This window comes from Syngnathus floridae, chromosome 6, assembly GCF_059516105.1.
Source record: "Syngnathus floridae isolate MCC-2025c chromosome 6, RoL_Sflo_1.0, whole genome shotgun sequence".
NCBI classification, from domain to species: Eukaryota; Metazoa; Chordata; class Actinopteri; order Syngnathiformes; family Syngnathidae; genus Syngnathus; species Syngnathus floridae.
In genome coordinates, this window is record NC_142418.1 from 877,963 (window position 1) to 891,365 (window position 13,403).

The window sequence follows — 13,403 nt, forward strand, 5'->3', positions numbered from 1 at the left end:
GTTATCATTTATGACAAGATCATCAAGAACCTTCACATGCAAACTAGAATGGACATATAAACATACGCCTCCACCTGTTCTGTCTAATCTGTTCTTAAAATGTAATGTATATCCCTCTATATTTAAAGTATCTATATATGACTTCTCATGAAGCCAGGTTTCACAACAGCCAATTATATTAAAGGGACTGCCTATGTCAGAGATCAGTGATACTAGTTCATCATAGTGTTTGTTTAAGCTCCTTTTATTTAGATGCAAGGTTGAGAATTTATTGTTACCAATTAGGCATTTTGACTAACAGAACTAACGTATTTTCTGGACGATATGTTGCAGTTTTTTTCATAGTTTGGCCAGAGGTACGACTTATCTTCAGAAGTGACTTATGTGTGAAACTATTAACACATGATAAAATCATTTCACGTTATTTTCATACTAAACCACATGAGAGCCCTCTCGGCCTGTGGAATAATTGAAACTGCAACTGACGATGAGTCTGACATAAGCCACGTAGAAGAGGGAGCATTGCATCTTCTACCTCCAGAGTTAGCGGAGTTGTTTACAATTGACACAGAGGATGAAGATTTCATTGGTTTTAGTAATTTGGAGGGACATGGATAGTTTGGTAAACTTGTTAGCATGTTATTTATGCTATAGTTATCTGAATAACTCTTAATATTGTCAGGATCGGATGGAAATGGAGCAGGACGACCAAGTGCAGCTTGGACCAGGGTTTGTTGAAGAATGCAAACTAACAGACTCGGCAACTGACATGACTTAACAAAACCTAACAACGTGACTGACCAAAAAGACATGAAACAAAAAGACCGGGTGACAATACCAATGACCGGAACAGGAACCCAAAAAACATCATGACATGAACACACAACAATGATCCGACAGGGGAGTGACGCGCAGACAGGACTTAAATACGAAACAGGTAATGAGAGGCAGGTGAGAATGATCACACTGATCATGGGCACACAGGAGGGGAGGGGCGAGCACACAGACAAAAGTATGACAATATGGACATGATCGGGGACGAGTTGTGACAAATATATTACATCAGGCGCATTTTCAGTTTGTTGTTTATGTGTCATGTAACGTTAGCATACCGAACAATTATTCAGCCTTACTATTAATATTGTAATACAATGACGTCAGGCACATTCTCAGTTCGTTCTTTGTGTCATGTAACGTTAGCATACCGAACAATTATTCAGCCTGTTGTTGCCTCTATTCTATTTTTATTATAAATTGCCTTTCAAGATGATGTTTGTTCTTGGTGTTGGAGTTTATCAAATAAATCCCCCCCCCAAATGGGACTTGTACTCCAATGCAATTTATATACCGTAATTTCCGGACTATAAGCCGCAACTTTTTTCCAAAATTTTGAACCCTGGCTTATAGTCAGGTGCGGCTTATATAAGATTTTTTTCGTGATTTTTGTGATGACTTGATCACTTTTATACACTCGTAGGAAGGCTGTGGACCACTGTTGTGCGGTATCTTGAAGAAAAAAAACAACAAAAATACTATTTTGAAACACTACTATGACTGCTGCTTATGCTGGCTGTCTTGCTTGTGACTATTATGAGCTTTAGTAGGAATGCACACTAGGTGACCTGCGTCAAAGGGCTCTAAACCAGGAGTGTCAAACTCATTTCTTTCGCGGGCCGCATTGTAGTCATAGCTTCTTTCGGAGGGCCATTATGACTGTCAACCCAAATAAATGAATGAGCACCTCATATTATATACAATAAAAGCTACAAAACAAACTGACAAATAACTCGTTTTCAAATCAGACGAGTAAAAACTGGTCAAATATTTTAAAAAAAAGATATTAAAAGTGAAGACAAATTGCAATTCTAGTAATGACACACGAATTTGATGCACAATTTGTCTTCGCGGGCCACATAGAATGATGTAACGGGCTGTATCTGGCCCCCGGGCCTTGAGTTTGACACCTGTGCTCTAAACCCTTTCTCTTCGTCTGCCATGTGACTCAGAGATTACACAAAGCAGTGGTGCTGTTTGGACCATCTGCATTGTATTAAAACCCAATCAATCAGCATTTAAATTATATTCTTCTGACATTTTGCTCACCAAAAACAAGTTGTAATGAATGTGAACTTTTAATGCATTTTAGTCAGAAGGTTACTTTGAACCCTGAGGCTTAAATGGTGGCGCGGTGTATTTATGGATTTTTACGGCCTCCAGGGGGCGCTCTAGCAGGAAGCAAGAGCGAGACAGACGAAGAAGAGATAATGCGCCGAAGAAGACATGCTAGTTTGTGTTTTGAACATTTCACGCATCACGCAGAACGCGATCAAGACGGACATAACTGAAAGGAAGCTTTTATACACAAACCGTCATTATGGGGGACAAAAGAAATGCATATGATGCCGCTTTTAAGCTAAAGGCAGTCGATGTTGATGACATTGTGTTGCGGCACCCTGTTCTTTATTTCGTGGTCCCGTCTACTCTGGAGCCATACGTGTCGCTCGCTAGTTTAATGTAATTTAGCGCTTCGTGCATGAATAAGATTAGCATGAACAGACCCTCATCACACTCGAAGAAATGCATAAAAGCGACGACGAAAGAGAGACTGAGAAAGTGTGAGGCGAAGGATATCTAACGCTATTCCAATCGGACACTGAGGAAGACTTCGATGGTTTCAGTGCACAGGAGGAAGATGAAGACGATGAAGCTCTTTATTTTACTTTCACTAGTATGTTTTTTTAATCAGCCCTGTTAGTGCTGTGCTACCGTGTTGCTGCTGTGTTACCGCCGCGTCTCAGTGACTTTTACCGGTATGTTTTATTTAATCAAACCCTGTGCTGTGTTACTTCCATGTTGCTGCGGTATTACTGCCGCGTCACAGGCAGTGTTTGGAAAGAAATGTTAAGGTATGTTATTAAAACTTTAAAAAAGCTTTCTGTGTCCAGTCTTTCTTTGTTAATAACTCGCGTGCACAATGACGTGTTGCTGCGGTACTATTGCTGCGTCACAGGCAATGTTTAGAAAGACATGTTAAAGTATGTTATTCAAGCTTTCTGTGTACTGTCTTTCTTTGTAAAAAACTCGTGTGCACGTGCGGCTTATAGTCCGGTGTGGCTTATGTAAGAAAAAACTAAAATATCCCCGAATTTTAGCTGGTGCGGCTTATAGTCCGGTGCGGCTTATAGTACGGAAATTACGGTGTGTCTTTTTCTTCTTTATTATGCATTTTATGACTGGTGCGACTTGTACTCCGGAGCAACTTATAGTAAGGAAAATACGGTACTACCTCAGTGGAAACATTTAAGACGTGATTAAAAACAATTTTTTTTTTGCTATGGCCTTTAATTAATTTGTGTTAGCCGATTCGGCTGCGGTTTGTGTTCTCTGTCCTTGAGTTTTTTCTGCCCCCCTGAGAGTTAAGATAAGGGAATGTTGAGAATAATTGTCAGTTTTGCCTATGTGAAGCGCTTTGAGACTTGTCTGTGATTGAGGGCTTTTCTGTATAAATAAACTTGACTTGACGTAATTCGATTATAAAGCTTCGCATTTGTTAACTTCTTCAGATGTTGTCAACTACCACATTTGGGTCGATCGTTATGCTATTAACGCACCTCTAGCGCCTGTGACTTAACAGCGACAGAAAAAGACAAACGAACAGGATGCCGAAATGTTAATTCAATTGGGTCTTTATTCCATCCATTGAGTGTGAATAGCTATTTGCCTATTTGTACTCTGTGAATGGCCAGTTAAGATGACCAGTTCAGGATGTAACCCTGCCTCTCCTCCAAACTTCAATAGTATAGGCTCTAGCTCACACAATGACCCTCGTGAGTAGAAGTGGTACACAAAATGGACGGGGGAATCTACCTTTACAGAAAATGGTAAGAAGAAAAAAATAGTACTATTTCCGTTCAAGGCAGTACGATTTGTGGTCCATGCCCTCGCAGTCTTAAAATGCAAATGCAGTATCTAAAAATGTGCCTTTGCATATTCCACTTGGTAATACTATGATTTATCGAGGCAATGTGTTTTCACTGGTCACAGTCCTCTGTTTCACAGAGACGAACATTGGCTTTTTTGTCTTTGTTTTTCTTTTTGTTCAATTTAAAAGACAAGAAAATATATATCCCAACTCAACTGAAATCAGCATTGATTGACAGCCTGTCTTCTTATGAAGCCTGTCATTTTCCTCTGAGTCTCACAGTCCTGATGAGCCACAGAACCAGATAATTTGAATATGAAAGAGGGAAAAAATATGTCAAAAGTTTTTATGATTGCTTCCATTTTAAGTTTTTCAATTGGTACATTGAGAAATTGTCTTCTTTCTTCATCTCCCTGTGGTGATTTCAAGTGTAGCATATCAGGTTTTCCATGTCCAAAGTGATGTGATCTTTTCCATATTCTTCTTGGTGGATGTCAAACAGCCAAATCAAACTGTAATAGACAGGACAGACAGCAAATGTGTGAAAGAGAAAAGAGGCGAATGGTTTTGAATTAACATTTATATATGAATATATGCCTGCAGCATTATTTCATATATAGTGCGCACTGGATTAAAAGGTAAATAAAATAGTACTACTGGATCAAACTGAGGTTGACTAGGGTTGTGGTATGCATCCATTAGATCAGTGGTTCTCAAATGGGGGTACGCGTACCCCTGGGGGTACGTGGAGGTACTCCAGGGGGTACATGAGATTTTACAAAAGCATATACCGGTATTAAAAAAATTCGAACAGTAAGCCTGATTGTCTTGAGAATTAGTTATAAAACGTTTGATGAAATACAAATGTATGTTTTATATTCAGTATTCAATTTTAATCCTTAATAAACGGACACTCCACAAATCAATAACAGTCACCTGCCGTTGCCTTGATGGCGCAATGTAACAAGGAGATGTGGCTCAAGCGTAGCAGCGATACTGCTGTTGAAAACACGGAGAAACAAGTAATAATGAAGGCAAAACCAGAGCCGACGAAGTACCGACAGTACATTGAAGACTATTGTTTGATGGGATTTACCTCCACAAGTTGTAACCCACCCAAAGCGCTGTGCTTTTTTTGTGGGGAGAAATTAGCCAACGTTAGCATGAAGCCGGCACATCTCCAGCGGCATCTCACCACAAAACACGGATGCCATGTTGGTAAGCCACCGGAGTTCTTCAGGAGGAAACTTTCTGACTTCAAGTCATCCCAAGACACAATGCGAAAAGCCTCCACTACATAAGCCAAAGCCCTGAAGGCTTCTTATGGGGTATCTTTGCTCGTAGCTAAAGCCAAAAAAACGTTCACCATAGCTGAAGAGCTGCTGCTCCCCACCACTGTTGTATTGGCCAAAACTATATTAGACAAAATAATCTGCGGCTACATTAAAAACTGTGCCTTTGTCTAATGACACTGTTTGCCGCAGAATAGACAGAATGGGTGCAGACATTGTCGAACACGTGGGAAAACTTGGCGACTCTTTTTCACTCCAGCTGGATGAATCCACAGATGTCAGAGAAAATGCACAGCTTGTTGCTTTTGTGAGATACATTGAGACTGACGACATTTGTGAACACATACTTTTCTGCAAAATTCTGGAGGGGAGAACAACCGGAGAAGACATTTTTAATGTCGTTAACGCATTTTTCTCTGGAAATGGTATCAGCTGGAAATCCTGTAGCAGGGTCTGTACAGATGCGGCTGCGTCAATGACGGGCAGTGCGAAAGGGCTCATTGCGCGGATTAAAAAGGAAAATCCTGAAATTAAGTGGACTCACTGTGTGATTCACACGAGGCCCGTGTTGCATGATGTTTTGAACGACAGCGTCAAAGTGGTCAACTTCATCAAGTCAAGGCCACTTATTGCACCTTTGTTCTGCCGCCTCTGTGAAAACATGGGACCTGAACACACGCAACTCCTCCTGCACACAGAAGGGGGCTGGCTCTCTCGAGGGAAGATACTCAACAGGCTGTTAGAGTTACGAGCTGAAGTGCACACCTTTCTGACAGCACGGATCTCCCCATGCCACCTTGTTTGAGAACATGGACTGGCTTGCAAATCTTTGCTATCTGGCAGATATATTCAGCAAACTGAACGAACGAATGTGTTACTGCAGGGCAAGGACACCAGCATCCTGAACCTGTATGACATGGTGGGTGTTTTCCTGAAGAAAACAGAGCTGTTGAAAAGGGCATGTGGTCAGGAGGATTTCACCTGCTTTCCTAAGGTGGATGCTTTTCTCTCCAATGAAGATGTGGAGACAGCTCCAGTGAAGTTAGTCATAGTGGGACATTTGGCTAACTTGATAAAGGGCTTTCATTGCTACTTTGCTGACATAGAGGAGAAATCTGCACAGCTGGATTGGGTGAGAAACCCATTTCTCTTGTCTGAAGCAAAGAGAAGCAAGCTTCCTGTCACTCATCAGGAAAAACTGATGGAAGTGGCATCTGACCGTGGCCTACAGATGACGTTTGGCGCATCCACTTTCACACAGTTTTGTGTGTGTGTGTGAGGCAGGCGCACCCTGAGCTGGGACAGAAAACTTTGGAGCAGAAGCTGCCCTTTGCCTCCACATATTTATGTGAGACCTCCTTCTCTGCAATGACTGTGATCAAAACAAAGCAAAGAAACAGACTGAGCCTGGAGAAGAACTGATCACAGCAGTTGGTTCCCTGCCACCAAGGATGACAAAGTGAGGTACAAGCCCATGTTTCTCACTAAAATGTAGTATGAGTGCAAAAGACTCATTCAAGCTTCAAGACTGTTCAATGCTTGTTCAATGCTTGTCAAATCAAAATCAAATGTTCAATGCAACAATTCAATTTTAAGCGAAAAAAAAGTTTTTTTATCCCAATAGAGGTAAAGTTGATTTTTTATGAGCAAATCTTTATTTATTATTACGTTATCAATTTATTTTGTAAACAAGATATTATTTATTTATAATTAAGTTAATTTATTTTTGTGAACCCATTTTTATTTATGTATATTTTTATTTCCTTGCAAGAGATTAAAAGATTAATATAAATTAGCAGTGTTCTGCATACAGTATTTGAGTTTTGAAAGTGTTTATGCCTTCTCGGTGGTCACTGTTTACTGTTTATCGTTTTTGTTTCTATATGCAATGTTTGAAACATGAATGTATCCGTCAGGTACATTGCTACAAGTTGTTTAACGTTAATAAATGAAACACTTGTTAGGTTACGGATTTTAGTTATTGATCTGACTCCAAATTGCGATCAACACTTAACACATATATTGCTATGTCCTAATCCACACACTGGCGCACCTAACAATTTTGCGAGTTCGTTTTGTCAAAGAGAAGACCAGTAGATCAATTAGACCAAATTTACCAATTATTTATTCCTGACAAAGCGCACTAATACAGGCCTGGGTCCCGGGTCCCTCACACTAAAACTCGTGCGTTTTTGTGACCACCAAAAAAAACACCCACACATGCCACCATACACATAGTACATGACAGACTATCAGCAGACAGGACACTTAAGAAACGCACAAACCTAACAGCACAGGACATCACCCAACTACTCCACTTCATCGCCACCTCCACATACTTTCAATACAGAAACACAATTTACAGGCAAAAAGAGGGATTCCCCATGGGAGACCCTCTTTCTGCCATCATGTGCAATTTTTTTATGGAAGATCTGGAACAAAAGGCACTCTTAACAGCTCCGGACACATACAAACCCACGCTATGGAGACGCTACGTCGATGACATTCTAGAAAAAACAAAAACAGGACATACACAACACCTCACAGACCATCTCAACACCATAGACACCACCGGTAACATCAAATTCACCCATGAAGAACAAACAGACCGAGCCATAGCGTTCCTAGACATCAACATACACCACACAGAAAACGGAGACATAAAAATAAAAGTACACAGAAAACCCCCACACACCGACCAATACCTCCTCTGGACATCAGAACATCCCACTATACATAAACTGTCAGTTGTCAGAACACTATACGAACGCACAACAATAATCACGGATCCAGAGGACATAGCACAGGAAGAACAATACATACAACATGCACTCAAAAAATGTCAGTATCCACAATGGGCAATAACCAAAGGTGCAGAACAGGTAAAAAACAAAAGCTACAAAATACAGGGGAAAAGAAAGAAACAAACACGGAAACAAGAACCCAGCGGAATGGTGATTTTGCCGTATGTGAGAGGAATTACGGAACGCATCAAAAGAGCCATGAATAAATACAACATAACCACACCTATCAAACCACATACAACACGTCAAATACTGGTCCACCCAAAAGACAAAGTCAACCCGGAAAACAAATGCAATTCCATATACGAAATTCCATGCAAATCATGCAATAAATCATACATCGGGGAGACAGGGAGGAACTTCAAAGTCTGCGCTGAGCAGCTGGCGCCCACCTTTGCACGGATCTTCAACCGTTCCCTGGAGCTGTGTGAGGTGCCCTCGTGCTTCAAGAGCTCCACCATCGTTCCAGTGGCCAAGAAGCCCGCCATCACAGGTCTGAATGACTATAGACCTGTTGCACTGACATCTGTGGTCATGAAATCTTTCGAGAGGTTAGTGCTGAACCACCTGAAGGATGTCACGGGCCCCCTGCTGGACCCCCTCCAGTTTGCCTACCGGGCAAACAGGTCGGTGGATGATGCGGTCAACATGGGACTGCACTACATCCTGCAACACCTGGACACCCCAGGAAAGTACGCCAGGATCCTGTTTGTGGACTTCAGCTCGGCGTTCAACACCATTGCTCCTGACATCCTCCAACAGAAGCTCATCCAGCTCGCGGTGCCTGCCTCCACCTGTCAGTGGATCACCAGCTTCCTGACCAACAGGAGACAGCGTGTGAGGCTGGGGAGCATCACATCTGACACTCTGACCACCAATACTGGAGCCCCTCAGGGGTCCGTCCTCTCCCCACTGCTCTTCTCCCTCTACACCAACGATTTCTCCGCAAGTGACTCTTCTGTGAAGCTCCTGAAGTATGCAGACGACACCACTCTCATCGGACTGATCCAGAACGGTGATGAGACTGCGTACAGACAGGAGGTGGAGCGGTGGGTCCACTGGTGCAGCCAAAACCACCTGGACCTGAACCCGCTCAAGACCGTGGAGATGACAGTGGACTTCAGGCGAGGCCCTTCACCACTTTCACCCCTCACTATCCGCAGTAATACTATTCTCTCATCAGAAACCTTCAAGTTCCTGGGAACCACAATCTCTCGGGACCTGAAATGGACCGGCCAAATAGACTCTGTCCAGAAGAAGGCCCAGCAGAGGCTGTACTTCCTGAGACAGCTCAAGAAGTTCAACCCGCCGCGGGAGCTGCTGAAGACCTTCTACACTGCCATCATCCAGTCTGTCCTCTGCACCTCCATCACTGTCTGGTTTGGATCGGCCTCCAAACAAGACAAGCACAGACTGCAACGGACAATAAGGACTGCAGAAAAGATAATTGGAATCAACCTCCCATCTATCCAAGACTCGTACCTGTCCAGGACCAGGAAACGTGCAAGTAACATCTCAACAGACCCTTCGCACCCAGGTTGCAGCCTGTTTGAACTACTCCCCTCCGGACGCCGTTATAGAGCTCTGTACACTAAAACCAGCAGACACAGAGACAGCTTCTTCCCCCAGGCTGTTGCTCTGATGAACTCACATCACTCTTAGAGTCTCAGAGTCATCACTGTGCAATAACATCCCGCTTTCCACACCTTTTTTGTCTACACTGTTTGTACTATGTGTCCTCTCTGCATCCATTGCAGCCTGGTCATCCTAGAAGAGGGACCCTCCCATCTGTGGTCTCTTCTCAAGGTTTCTCATTTCCCCGAGCTGGAGTTTTGAGTTTTTCCTTGCCCTCTTGGGAGTTTAAGATCAGTTTAAGATCAGGGGGTGTTTGAGAATATCTTTCGTTCTTCACATGTCCTGAGTGTTGTTGTTAGTCACCTAAATGTTGAACAGAGGCTGTGATTTACCGAAGTCAAATTCCTTGTTTGGCACGCTCAAACATGGCGAATAAAAAACTCTTGAATCTTGAATTTTAATTTGTAATTTGTAATCATCACGCTCACACATCACAGCACTGGGTACCACTCATTGCATTCAACACGGGCCGTATCCTTGCAGGAAACAGCAGTTCTATCATATTCAGGACCCTTCAAATTGACCTGATATAATCCTTATATTCCTACATGCAAATGCACTATAAAATGTACACTTCATCATTGGGTTCCCTACGATAGGAATAGCACAGAAACAAGCTACACACAGCATGAATCTGAAGTATAACACCTCAAGATCATTCAGCATACATGCACATACGTAACTTGCGAACGAAGTGGTGCTGTTCAATCTCACCAACACTCCTGCTGTGTTCCAGGCGTTGGTGAACGACGTGCTCCGGGACATGTTAAACGACTTCGTGTTTGTCTATCTTGATGACATTCTGATTTACTCCCGCACACTCACGGAGCATGTTGATCATGTTCGGGCGGTGCTGCGTCGCCTGCTGGAAAACTCTGTGTATGTCAAGGTGGAGAAATGTGAGTTCCACGCATCTTCAGTCGAGTTCGTGGGGTACATCATGCACGAAGGCTACGTTGAAATGGACCCGGACAAGGTGAGAGCTGTCACGTCTTGGCCGGTACCGGAGACACGCAAGAAGCTGCTACAGTTTCTGGGCTTTGCCAACTTCTACCGCCGATTAATTTGTGGCTGCTCACCGCCCTCAACAGCCCTGCCTCTCCATTCCAGTGGACCGGTGAGGCTGACCAGACATTCCGAGAGTTGAAGACGAGGTTCACTTCCGTGGCAATCCTCAGGATATCCAACCGCGAGAGGCAGTTTGTTGTAGTGGTGGATGCCTCGGATGTGGGAGTAGGAGCGGTGCTATCCCAGCACTGCAGTTAGGACAAAAAGCTCCATCCCTGCGCCTTTTGATCATGCGCTTATCACCTCCAGAGCGCAATTACAACATCGGCAACGGCGAGCTTCTCGGTAAAGCTGGCCCTGGAGGAGTGGCGGCACTGGCTAGAAGGTGCAGCAACCCCTTTTATTGTCTGGACTGATCACCGCAACCTGGACTGCTTGAGGACAGCCAAAAGACTAAACTTACATCAGGCTTGGTGGTCTCTGTCCGTTGGCCGGTTTTATTTCACATGCAACTACAGACCGGGTTCCCACAATGCCAAGGCTGATGCCCTGTCACGAGTATTACCTGGAGTGAAGGAGTTGAAGAATGAGCGAAACCATCCTTCCCAACTCCAAGGTGGTCTCCGATCGCGGGCTTCAATTCGCCTCAGCCTTCTGGGCAGGGTTCTGTTGCCTCCTGGAGGCTACGGCCAGCCTCACCACGAGGTTCTACCCCCAATCCAATGGGCAGGCAGAACACCAGGAGCTGGGTAACTCCCTCTGCTGCAACCTTTAGTAACCAGCATGGGTGGGCTCAGCAACTTCCCTGGGTGGAGTATGCCTACAATTCATTCCCGAGGTCTGCCACAGGCCTGTCACCATTCCACTGCGTCTTTGGATATCAGCCTCCATCAGTCAAGAGAAGAGCACCGCCTGTCCATCAGCACTGGTATGTGTTCGTCGGTGCAGCACAGGCCCGTGCCAGCCCCCTCCGATTTGTCGCCGGATTCGTCTGCCAGGCCAACAAGCACCAGACGCCAGCCCCAACGTTCCGGGTAAGCCAGAGAGTGTGGCTGTCTGTGAAGGATCTCCTTTTCCGGGTGGAGTCCCGCAAGTTGGCTCCTTGTTTCATTGGTCTGCTCCCCATCCGCAAGTTGGTTGTTAGAGTTGTGCTCACTCTAACTTATTTGCAAGAACCACACAGGAGACAGTATGCCATTTGCGCACTTGCAAGTGGAGAAATTGTTCGTCACTGTACATACAGTGATGTTCAAACAAAGTCTGCCTTTGGTCTCTTGCAAGAGCATCATTATTGAGAACAAGCAGGGTGTGGGTGACAATGGACATGTTTGGTGGTCACCTCAGCAACTGGTTAATCAGTGCGGAGGGTCCCAGCTCATTGTTTTACAAGGTTGTGAAAAACAGAAACTAGTGGAGCGTTTTAGATGATTAACTAAGCAAAAATGTTTCCACACCATTTGGAAAGTTTCAACAATTGAATGGTTAAACTTTCCAGAGTCAAGGAAAGCAGAAAGGTCTAAACAAAGTTAATAATTCTAGTCTACATTCCAACATAATCATATGATCAAGATAATTTGTCAACCCTAACAGTGGTCAACCCCTCCGCGGTCCGATCCGTTTTCCAGGTTCCTTGAGGATCCATCCCACCTTCCATGTGTCATGAGTGAGGCCCATCCACGAGAGCTCACTGGTTCCTGCGTGTGGCTCATTGATGGGGGCCCCAGTGTACACGGTCCGTAAATTGCTCCATTTCCGTCGGTGTGCCAGGGGCATCCAGGTGGACTGGGGGGGCTGTGACAATTCGGCCCCTTTTTGGGTGCCAGCCCGTTGAATCCTGGACCCGGCGCTCATGACAGGGTTCCACCGCCTGTATCTAGATCAGCCCGCTCTCCGGCGGGGGCAGCCGTGGGGGTCCGGGGGTCAGGGTCCTGCCTTCGGCCATTAGGGGCTGTTCCTTGAGGGACGTGGTTCTGTCACGTGCCTACATCACCTGCCACCCAGCCACTTCTACTGACGTCTCGTGTTCCCAGCCATGCCCATGTAATCGAGTAATCACCCGCACCTGTCCAGGCTTGTTAGTAGACACCACTTAAACCCAACACTCCCAGTGGTTTATTGTCAGTCTGTCTTTGATGCCTGTCATAAGCTCACTCCGTTTCTCCCGTTTGACTCCCGTTGCCAACTCTGCCCGTGTACTGACCTGCCCAGCCCTGCTTGCCGGCTGCCCTGACCATTTGCTTGTTTTTGATAAAGCTCTGCCTGCCCCCTGCCCTGACCATCTGCCTGCCCCAGACCATGATTACGTGCTACTCTCTGTTGTGCAGCACCCTCCACCAGATTTACACTTTTTCACTTTACTTCTATGACCACTGATTGTACTTCTGCTGCTGTGTATGTATGTGTGTGTGTGTCTGTGTGTGTGTGGGGGGGTGTTATGTCTGTATTATGTCAATACTCTAATTACACACCGTGTGTGTGTGTGTGGGGGGGGGGTGTTATGTCTGTATTATGTCAATACTCTTATTACACACCGTGTGTGTGTGTGTGCGTGTGTGTGAATGTGAGAGAGAGTATTTTATTGTATAGTATTGCACATGTTTTATCAGCATGTTAGTGTTTGAATGACTGCAATGTGTAAGTGTGCATTGTCTGTGTTTATGTTGTGAATGAATATGTCGGAGAAAGAATTGTAAATTCAGTATGAGTAAGTTGGCTGTGTGTGTGTGTGTTGTGTGTGTTGTG

At 44.5% G+C, this 13,403-nt stretch overlaps 1 long non-coding RNA gene across 1 annotated transcript; it reads right to left on the reverse strand.

Annotated features, from left to right (window-relative positions):
- Positions 1-4,254: 4,254 nt before the first annotated feature.
- On the reverse strand, positions 4,255-12,922 carry LOC148395915 (uncharacterized). The gene is made up of 3 exons (XR_015859192.1): positions 5,019-12,922; positions 4,859-4,921; positions 4,255-4,434 (listed from the first exon to the last, which is right to left on the reverse strand). It is a non-coding gene; the product is annotated as an uncharacterized LOC148395915 (long non-coding RNA).
- Between the last annotated feature and the right edge of the window lie 481 nt (positions 12,923-13,403).